We start from the raw sequence: 11,259 nt of genomic DNA on the forward strand, positions 1-11,259 counted from the left end.
TAAGATTGCTTGTCAGCTTCTAAGCTATACAACAAATACTTAGCCCTACCATCTATGTGCTGTTTTAGTAAAAGCAACAAACCCCTATCTGGATAACTAAATGCACTGGTTGTGTTTTCAAACTCGGTTATGAACCTTAAAAAATCTTCCCCTTCTCTACTACTAAATTCTGGAAGAGGAGCTGTGGGCTGCTTAAGGAAGCTTCTAGCAGTATCAGTTACATTAGAATAAGGATTTGCAGAAACATCAAGCAAGGGCAATAACCTTTCAATCTTATCCAAATAATCTTGACATGAATTTAATTCAGTTTCCAAATCAGCCTCAACTACAGTTTCTCTATTAAAAAAATTCTCAGCTAGAATCTTACTATCGAGATCAGCCAACTTTTCCTTATAGTGTAAGAGAATAGCTCTCTCAGACAAACGCTCAGAAGGATTAAAGGAATCATAATTATTTACATTATTAAAACATTCAGTGACCTTTTTCCTAATAGTCTTCCGCTGACCTACAAATATCTGCAACTTATTCATATTTAACAAAATATAACGAGCTAGAAAAGAAAGTTAATTATTGGACTCTGAGCAACCCTTAAACACAAGAAATTTACTCCGGCAAATTCGGCAGTCTCCATCAAAGCCCCACGTTGGGCGCCATAAGCTGAAATTTGAACATTCTACAATGGTAGTTAGGAAAACTCTTCAAAACAATTCACCAAATTTATTATAAACATTTCAGAAAAATAAAAATGCTATAAATTGTCTATTTCGATTGCTTGAAGGTGGTTATATCTAGGGGTAATTTCCAAACTACTTTCAGCTTTTCCAACCTCACCTGTATAAACAATAAAAAAGAATATATCAAGATATAATAAAAGAAAGGAAAATATATAAATTCAATTTGAACAAAGTCTATATGAATAAATCGTAAATAGCATATATGATCTATATAAACCTAATAAGCCATTACCGATAATGTTGGAAGTGCTCGCCAATGTAAGAAACCGGGAATTTATCCTCGGACTAAGCCACTTCAATTAAACATATGGATAAATGATATCCTGGAAAATGAAATACATTCCGACATCAAACAATATCCCGAATCTATAAATATAACCAATATAATTTTATATAATGTATTCACTATGACATTCATCCTTCGAATTAAATCTAATATAAAGTCTTACCAATAATATAAATAAGAAAGATGAACGCAGGATGATAACCCAGGACGACCTAGCTTCACCAATTATAACTAAGCGAAAGTATTGTACAAATATCACAATTAGTTTAATAGTACACATATATATATATATATATATATATATATATATATATATATATATATATATATATATATATATATATATATATATATATATATATATATATATATATATATATATATATATATATATATATATCTATCAGAGAGGAAGGAATTTATTTTTATATTGGTGCTTTGAACGCTTAAGGCAACGGATAATTATTACCATAAAACATTACGAAACCCCTAACAATGCTTGGTTCTCACCTTTATCCATGCAAGCTATGTGACGAGTCGAATGCCCTCGAAGTTTAAAATTTCATGCCGAAGGAAGCTCAGAGTCCAAATTAAGGGAGATTAGTTCATGTTGAATAACTTCGTCAATGCGGAAACACTTGAATCTCTCAACACAAACATGGTACGGTAAAATAGCAGCACAGCACAAATTCAATGATAAAAATCTTGTAGCACGAATCTAGCAGCTCAAATCTTCGTGCCCAAATACTGTCAGTGAAGATATGGACGGTATGGTTTGCTAGGCCAGACTGCCTTGGGTATATCCATGAACCTCCCAAGTAAAGAGAAAATGGCGTGATTAGAAGGCTTGTTAGCTAATTACATAGCTCGTAGTAAGCAAGCAGGACTTAGATGGTACCAAGCATATAAATGTAATTTAACTAGTTATTTTAATAGTTTAAGAGAAAAGTCCTCCTTACTTCAATAAATACATATATACATATACTAATAAACCAATGTAAGAAATCTTAATTTCCGTTTAGTCCACGGAAGAGGATGAAGATTTTTCAAAGGTAAAAAATCTTCATCGCTGTAAATGAACATATGAAATTAGAGCAACATTTTTCTTGTTCTTTCCTCACTTATCGTAGCAGCTTTTCTTTTAGGCCGCGAGGACATTTTCTTTAACAGCACCAGGAACATTCTTAGTATCAGTATTACAAGCTATATCATCAGTAGTATTACTCTTAAGGAAAGGAATTATTTGACTTGCATGTAACTTACTAATCTTTTTAGTTTTCCCTTTTAATACAGTTACTTGGGTCACCTCTCCCAAATCATTTCTTACAACTTCGCGAACTATTCCTAGGGGATAATTACTCCTTTTAGTATGTTCCTCCCTCACAAGAACTACATCTCCTGGCTTTATCAATGCATGAGAAACCGGACGATACCTGTCCTTTCGGTCAATAGCTTGATATAATAAATTACCTAAAAATTCATTATGATAAATATTATTAAGATTTTCTTTAACCTTGCACAACCCCTGGTAACTCTTCTCTATGTCTCTGGAATCAAAATCTGGATCTTGTGGAATGCTCTGCAATTCAGGAATCAAATTTAAAGAAGACAGCTCATACCCTCTGATCAAATGTTCAGGGGTGATTGGTTCAGGAAGAGAATCTCTACTATCATTTCTAACAACTTCCTTAAAAGCTATTGGACGTCTATTAGCGAGATGGATCACATTACATACTAAAAATTCAAAATCCGAATAGGATAAAATGTTATTCTTTATTGCTCCAAAAATTAACCTTTTTACCATTTTAACGCACACCTCAACCATAGATCCCAACTGACTAGCACCTTTGGAATATTGTTGAAAGGAAAGAGGGGCAACATTATTTTCTTCAAATGAGGTAATAATATTAGCTCCGGCTACAATCTGCGATCTCTGATCACTAATGCACAACTGAGGGATCCCATACTCCAAGCAATGCATCTGAAAAGCTCTTAAAAATTCACTTGCATTTTAACTTTTAACTATCTTCATATTAATTGCTCTAGACCACATACAAGTCAAACATAATAACCATACTTTATGTGTCCCACCACTAACTTTAACTGAAAATGGACCAAGATAATCTATAAATATATTGGTAAAAGGTACATTTGGTGGATTACAACGAAAATCTCAATAGGAATTCTGATTAAGTTTAATGCTACGACTATTGAACCGACGGCAATGAATACACTGCTTCAAAGCTTTCTTAACAGTAGAAAAATGTTTGGGTATGAAATAATTTCTTCTTAATTCGGTCAATACGGCATAACTACCAGAATGAAGTAATTTATCATGAGCATTCATTATAATAAGTCTTGTGAGATAACTATCATTAGGCAGTAGAATGGGAAACTTGTTATCTTTGTTTAAATACCACTTCTTAAATTTACTTCTTACTCTAAGCAAACCTTGCTCATCAAAAAATATGTTAAACTTTGTCACAATAGAAGGAATGTCTTTAATAGGCACATCAACTTGACTGAAATATTCAAAAACTTCAGAAAAATATTTCTTCTGCTCAAAAGATATCAATAAATTAATGGCTTGAGCAAAGTACGGAGTACTAGAATCGTAATTATCACACTTCAACCCTGCTCTAACTTTCCATTTCTGGACACACATCAAAACTCTCCGATATACTAGCACTAGTCTCCTAAAAGTGGAAAACTTGTTAATATCAATGAGAGGCTCCGCAGTGGAGAAAAGCACAGAAAGACCATGGGAACAATTGCTCTCTTCACCAATTTCAAATGCTGGTATTGTGACTGATAGCTCTGGAATATTGGCTTCATCCAAACTTGGTCCTGAAAAATAATTTGAATTCATAAGCTGATTATACGACACACATCTTGTCACCAAATCTGCAGGATTTGCCTTACCAGAAACAAATTTAAAAGTAACGGGAAACATTTCACACTTTCTCTGAATATTATGAATCCTGTTGCGAACAAATGTTGTGTGTTTATTCATTTTATCTAGTTTAGATGAAGATGCATTAAGCCAATGTAAAGCACAAATGGAATCTGTATATAAAGTCATATTCACAATCTGTAGAGGCTTCATGCAATGTGACCCAGATAAGTCATTGAAAATTTCCATAGCACATTCTACTCCTAAACTTATTGCATTTAACTCAAGGGCTGGTATCGACTTGCAATCTAGCTGTTTATTAACTAGCCTATTTTTGGCATGAACGAAGCTAAGCTTATTAGACTCATTATGAAGCAAATAAAGGACACATCCATATATATCACGACTGGCATCTGTAAACACTAAAATACTATATTCACCATTACGAGGACCAACAGATCTAGAAATACGTAAAGGTGCTGCTCTGTTACACTGCTTTGAAATATTTTGCCATTCCTTCTGCAACTCCTGAGATAGTATAGTATTTGATCCCATCTAAGTTTCTTTCGACACTGTAATTTATGCATAAATAATCTACACCTGTTAAATAATGGCATATTAAATCCAAAGATATCGAACTGGGAAGCAATAGTTTGCAATATGGACCTTTTAGTCTTAGCTTCAGCATTTAGATTAATAGGCTTTGTAAATATCTCATCAGAGTACCTATCTCATGATAGACCGAACAGTTTATTTATTTCAGGAGTGACAACTCTATTCTCTGCATCAATTACATCCTGTAAATCCCTATCATTAGTGACAATCTGTTGAACCTTAAAATTGTATGGCTCAAAAATACATGGAATCTGTTTATAAGCCCAATGTAAACTCTCTGAATCATTGAAAGTGACAGCTCCATTATCCATATATATAAGTGAATATATTGAATGCTTCAATTCAGACAACATTGACTGGTCAGATGCTTGTGCAACTAATATGTAATACAGAGATATCATAAGTAAAAATGGGCTGCATCTCAATCCAAACGGAAGCCTAACATTCTTAAATGCAACCAAGGAAAAATCTCCCTTACTAACATTCTTGTACCAGTAAACCAGTAATCTAGCTTGGTCAGCTTCACTTAAAGCAAGCATATTAAACGCCTTCTGCAAATCAAAAACTAACAAATTCTTATCAAACCGTAAATTAAGGAAAGATGATGACAATTTCTGATTCAAAATAGGTCCTGAAAACATACACTGGTTATGTGATAAAGATGTGCTTTTAGAAGTCCTTGAGATTAGACAAAAACACTACCCTACATTTAGTCGACTCTCTCTAGCTTAAAAATAGGCATATGAGGCAAAAAAGAGAAGTAGGGATGTTCAGCCTTGTAAACCTCTAAATCATATATTGGATCAATGATACCCAACTTAATCTGCTCTTTAAAAGTTTGATCAACTAATTGTAAATGACCTTTATTATTCTTGAGCTTTTTAAGGTTTGACTTAAGTATGAGCTTAGATAACACCTCATTTTTAGAAAGTAAATGAGACACTTTGGTATTCCATGACAAAGGAACTTCTATCCTTCCGTCAGATCTTCTACTAATCTGTTTTAAAGTAAATTCAGTTAACTTTTCGTTAAGGTCTGTATTAGTTTCACAATAATTCGTTTGATCATAATTCAAGAAATATTTGCACTCAGATTCGAGAATTTGATCAGTGGCACGCTGTAATTGTCCCTCCAAAATATCACCCTTATCATTAAGGACTGAAAAAAATGTATTAGTAGTAAACCCTGATAGGCAATTCTCTTCCAAAATATCAACACTATTGCTAAGAAAAAAAGAATTGCTATAAACATGGATATTTGAGCAATTAGCTTCCTTACTTACTGATAAACAAGCTCCCAATCCCCCATCTGTACCTCTGAAATTGGCAAGCAAAGCTTCAATATTACCAGTGAGCATTATTCCTACCTTAGATTCAATGTACACAGAGGGACTCACATTACCAATCACTATCTCTTTCCCCGTTAAGCAACTGAAAGAATCTGTGCCCAGCAAAAGATGCACATTATCAATTTTCCTCAAATTACTATTCAACAACTTATCAGCAAGAACTAACCCTTTACTGTGCACAGCTTCAACAAGTTCACCAAGAAAGGGTAACTCCAAATTAATGCTTATTTCCGGAACCACAATTGCCAAAACATGCTCCACTGAATCTCCAATCCCAAGAGGAATCTTAATAACTTCAGTACAGTACCTTTTACTCTCATTAAAACCCTTGACAGTGAGCTCAATGTTTGAGTGAACAATTTTAAAATTGTGTGAAATTGCTAATCTAGCAGACACAAATGTACTCTGAGAACCGCTGTCCTTCAAACCCCTATAGACACTATCATTGCCCTCAAGAGAAAAAGTAAATGTGGGCAATATGGAATTCGTCGAGTACTGGTGTGTTACAGCAACTCCACTGCTAGCCTCCTGTGTGACATTAGAATTAAGTTTATTAGTCCGAGATGATCCATCCCTTGCAGATTCTGACACACAAAGGTAACTCATGTGATAACCATTACAATTTATGCAACGCTTTTTAAACCTAAACCTACACTCGCTATACATATGGTTTAACATTCCACATTTTACACAACCTCCGAAAGACTCAATTATGTGAACTTTTTCTGCAGGAGTAGAGAATTTCTGACATTTATTAACATAATGATTAGTTTCCTTACTATCACTTCTACTACAAAGGAGACAGTTTGGTACAGAAGATTTACTTTCCATAACTTTAGTTTTAACGGCCAAACTATCAGTACTTTCTTCAACAGGAGTATTTCTGAACTTATTTCTAAACTTAATCTCTTGAGGAGTTTTACCTTTAGTACTTTCGTACCTCTCACTAGCATTAAAAAAATTATCGAGAATATCATCCAAAGAGGGGTGAGTTTTCGTGGTGATTTGAACTAAGTGGCTCTTGAAATTATCATTAATATCACGCCAAGCAAAAAACCTTGTAAACTCATTAGCATCAATTTTTAACGTCCGAACAGCCTCAAAAATAGTTCTCAGATTTGAGATATATATGAAAGGATCATCCTTCTCTCCAAGCTTAAGATTCAACAATTTCTGTATGGTAGAATTTATTCTAGCTTCTTTAGAAGCAAAAGCTGAAACTAACAACTCCTTGGCATCTTTATAAGATTGCTTGTCAGCTTCTAAGCTATACAACAAATACTTAGCCCTACCATCTATTTGCTGTTTTAGTAAAAGCAACAAACCCCTATCTGGATAACTAAATGCACTGGTTGTGTTTTCAAACTCGGTTATGAACCTTAAAAAATCTTCCCCTTCTCTACTACTAAATTCTGGAAGAGGAGCTGTGGGCTGCTTAAGCAAGCTTCTAGCAGTATCAGTTACATTAGAATAAGGATTTGCAGAAACATCAAGCAAGGGCAATAACCTTTCAATCTTATCCAAATAATCTTGACATGAATTTAATTCAGTTTCCAAATCAGCCTCAACTACAGTTTCTCTATTAAAAAAATTCTCAGCTAGAATCTTACTATCGAGATCAGCCAACTTTTCCTTATAGTGTAAGAGAATAGCTCTCTCAGACAAACGCTCAGAAGGATTAAAGGAATCATAATTATTTACATTATTAAAACATTCAGTGACCTTTTTCCTAATAGTCTTCCGCTGACCTACAAATATCTGCAACTTATTCATATTTAACAAAATATAACGAGCTAGAAAAGAAAGTTAATTATTGGACTCTGAGCAACCCTTAAACACAAGAAATTTACTCCGGCAAATTCGGCAGTCTCCATCAAAGCCCCACGTTGGGCGCCATAAGCTGAAATTTGAACATTCTACAATGGTAGTTAGGAAAACTCTTCAAAACAATTCACCAAATTTATTATAAACATTTCAGAAAAATAAAAATGCTATAAATTGTCTATTTCGATTGCTTGAAGGTGGTTATATCTAGGGGTAATTTCCAAACTACTTTCAGCTTTTCCAACCTCACCTGTATAAACAATAAAAAAGAATATATCAAGATATAATAAAAGAAAGGAAAATATATAAATTCAATTTGAACAAAGTCTATATGAATAAATCGTAAATAGCATATATGATCTATATAAACCTAATAAGCCATTACCGATAATGTTGGAAGTGCTCGCCAATGTAAGAAACCGGGAATTTATCCTCGGACTAAGCCACTTCAATTAAACATATGGATAAATGATATCCTGGAAAATGAAATACATTCCGACATCAAACAATATCCCGAATCTATAAATATAACCAATATAATTTTATATAATGTATTCACTATGACATTCATCCTTCGAATTAAATCTAATATAAAGTCTTACCAATAATATAAATAAGAAAGATGAACGCAGGATGATAACCCAGGACGACCTAGCTTCACCAATTATAACTAAGCGAAAGTATTGTACAAATATCACAATTAGTTTAATAGTACACAATATATATATATATATATATATATATATATATATATATATATATATATATATATATATATATATATATATATATATATATCTATCAGAGAGGAAGGAATTTATTTTTATATTGGTGCTTTGAACGCTTAAGGCAACGGATAATTATTACCATAAAACATTACGAAACCCCTAACAATGCTTGGTTCTCACCTTTATCCATGCAAGCTATGTGACGAGTCGAATGCCCTCGAAGTTTAAAATTTCATGCCGAAGGAAGCTCAGAGTCCAAATTAAGGGAGATTAGTTCATGTTGAATAACTTCGTCAATGCGGAAACACTTGAATCTCTCAACACAAACATGGTACGGTAAAATAGCAGCACAGCACAAATTCAATGATAAAAATCTTGTAGCACGAATCTAGCAGCTCAAATCTTCGTGCCCAAATACTGTCAGTGAAGATATGGACGGTATGGTTTGCTAGGCCAGACTGCCTTGGGTATATCCATGAACCTCCCAAGTAAAGAGAAAATGGCGTGATTAGAAGGCTTGTTAGCTAATTACATAGCTCGTAGTAAGCAAGCAGGACTTAGATGGTACCAAGCATATAAATGTAATTTAACTAGTTATTTTAATAGTTTAAGAGAAAAGTCCTCCTTACTTCAATAAATACATATATACATATACTAATAAACCAATGTAAGAAATCTTAATTTCCGTTTACCTCGCGACGTAAACAAACGGCAGCCATAGCTTTCTGCCATCTTGACTGACGTCACGTTCGCCCGCTTCATTCCTTTTTTTTTCCAGTGTTTACTATTCTCTTGCATCATGTCGCAATCTTCAGCCTCGTCTTCTGTAAAGTTGAGCTCTGGCCGTAAAGTAATGATTTTTTATCCTTAAATCTTATGTTTTGTGGCAGAGCTGTGCCTTGACCGGAGGCGTCATGTCGCGACGCTGCTGTCTGCCTCGCATACTTTATTTAGTTAGCTAAGTACAGCATTCCCGGTCTAATAACTAATTAAAATATCATTAGTTTTTTAGTCTTCATTGCTAGGAATTAGTTATATTATGCCGACAGTATTCTTCGGTAAACTTAGCCGAATCATTGCTAGACCGCTAGCCTACCCCTAGGCTCCATGCCTTGTGTTCATGATTGCTTCCTCCATGATATAAAAATTGTTCCTAGTGTTGGAGTACGAAATGAAAATTTAGGTATTTATTCATACAAGATTCAGTGATTGCATACATGTTTTGAATATCTTAATAAATAAGATTTATTGATATTTGGGAGGAAAAGAAAATCATTTTTAAGTTATTCCATTACCTTGTTCGTCATTCTTTTCAAAAGCACCCCTTTATTTATTTCGTATCATTAACATATCTTCAAAATTATAGATAAGAAGTCTTACTGATGCAAAACATTAAAGGTTATTGTTATCTTTTGGAATAATAAAAGCAAATAATGAATTCCGAAGATGAATAATCTTTGACTTCTGTAGATCGAATATCTAATGATACATCTCATTCGCATAAAAAAAAAAAAAAAAAAAAAAAAAAAAACATCATAATTCACGAATACATCGGTTTTCTTGCCAATGGGAGCAGAGATGTTGTTCATATTTATCTTGGAAATGTGAATGAAACACTTTGATGGACAACAAACCGGCAGCATTACCTTTAAATTTTGGCTCGTCACCATTAATGATATCATCCTGCATCAATCCTATCGAGATTATTACCTAAATTATTATCATTATCATCCTCCTCATCATCATTTTCTGCAGAAGCATTATGATATCAATCCTTGTGCGGCATCGTATTTATCATTTCTAAATCATTGTCTCAGTTATTCACGTAAATATTATCATTAACAATTCATTAAAATTGAGCCATTGAAAGTACGGTAATGACCATAGCGAACAGTAATGTCATTTCCCTATTGAGCATCATCCTCCCCGCCCCAGATACTCAGCATATCAAATACAGAAAGAGAGTCATTATGAGAATTCTCAGAGAAAAAGAAATTTCTCCGGCCATTAGTCTTTCAATATCAACATCGACCAGAGTCCACTTGTTATACTGTCTGACCTAACCCAAGTTCATAGGATCTTTTTTTCATCTAAAATTTCAAGGAAAGAAATGCTCAAGGTGATGAGATATAGATTATAAGTTCTACATATTTGTTTCCGTATATATTAATGGAATGAGGCTCTTGAAAGATTCAAGACTTCAGAGAAATAGGCTCGGAAATAGAGATAACTAATCATAGAAAACCATTGTACCGTAATCTGATCACTTCTTCTAGTTAATTACCATCATTAATCATGTAATGGTATACATTCCGATTAATCAAGTTTATTTATTATGAGTGATTTTGGTTTCTGTAGTTTCTCAATGATTACTATATATGATGTGGGGCCATTATGTTGTGTACATAAAACATGAAAAAAGACCGTAACATAGGCTATATATTGATCAGGTATACGCATATTAGAAGGTAAATTGATTTAAATAGATAAAAAAAAAAATATTTTTCCCAAACTACATGTGCAATCTTGACATAGTACCTTCAACAAAATTCATATATATATATATATTCCTAGATATCGTATATCGATAACAATTATATCCTCAGTTACGTTGATAACCTATTTTCTACTGACAGTTAAATCCATGTGGAGTCTTAATCCAAGTAGGAAAAACGTGATGAATATTACAGAATATTACAGAACGTTGAAAGAATGATAAATGCTGCTTTAATCAAAGTCAATTAGTCAATCAGCCCCATTTGTTCTGAGTCCTTCTTCCTAATCAAAGCCTAGCGCAGATTAATTTATATTGACAAAAACTCAGTGACTTA

At 33.4% G+C, this 11,259-nt stretch overlaps 1 long non-coding RNA gene across 1 annotated transcript; it reads right to left on the bottom strand.

Annotated features, from left to right (window-relative positions):
* Window positions 1-453: 453 nt before the first annotated feature.
* On the bottom strand, window positions 454-1,249 carry LOC137628439 (uncharacterized). Its single transcript, XR_011041370.1, has 3 exons — window positions 1,184-1,249; window positions 967-1,057; window positions 454-831 (listed from the first exon to the last, which is right to left on the bottom strand). It is a non-coding gene; the product is annotated as an uncharacterized lncRNA (long non-coding RNA).
* Between the last annotated feature and the right edge of the window lie 10,010 nt (window positions 1,250-11,259).

Source organism: Palaemon carinicauda, chromosome 36, assembly GCF_036898095.1.
Source record: "Palaemon carinicauda isolate YSFRI2023 chromosome 36, ASM3689809v2, whole genome shotgun sequence".
In the NCBI taxonomy this organism is placed as follows: Eukaryota; Metazoa; Arthropoda; class Malacostraca; order Decapoda; family Palaemonidae; genus Palaemon; species Palaemon carinicauda.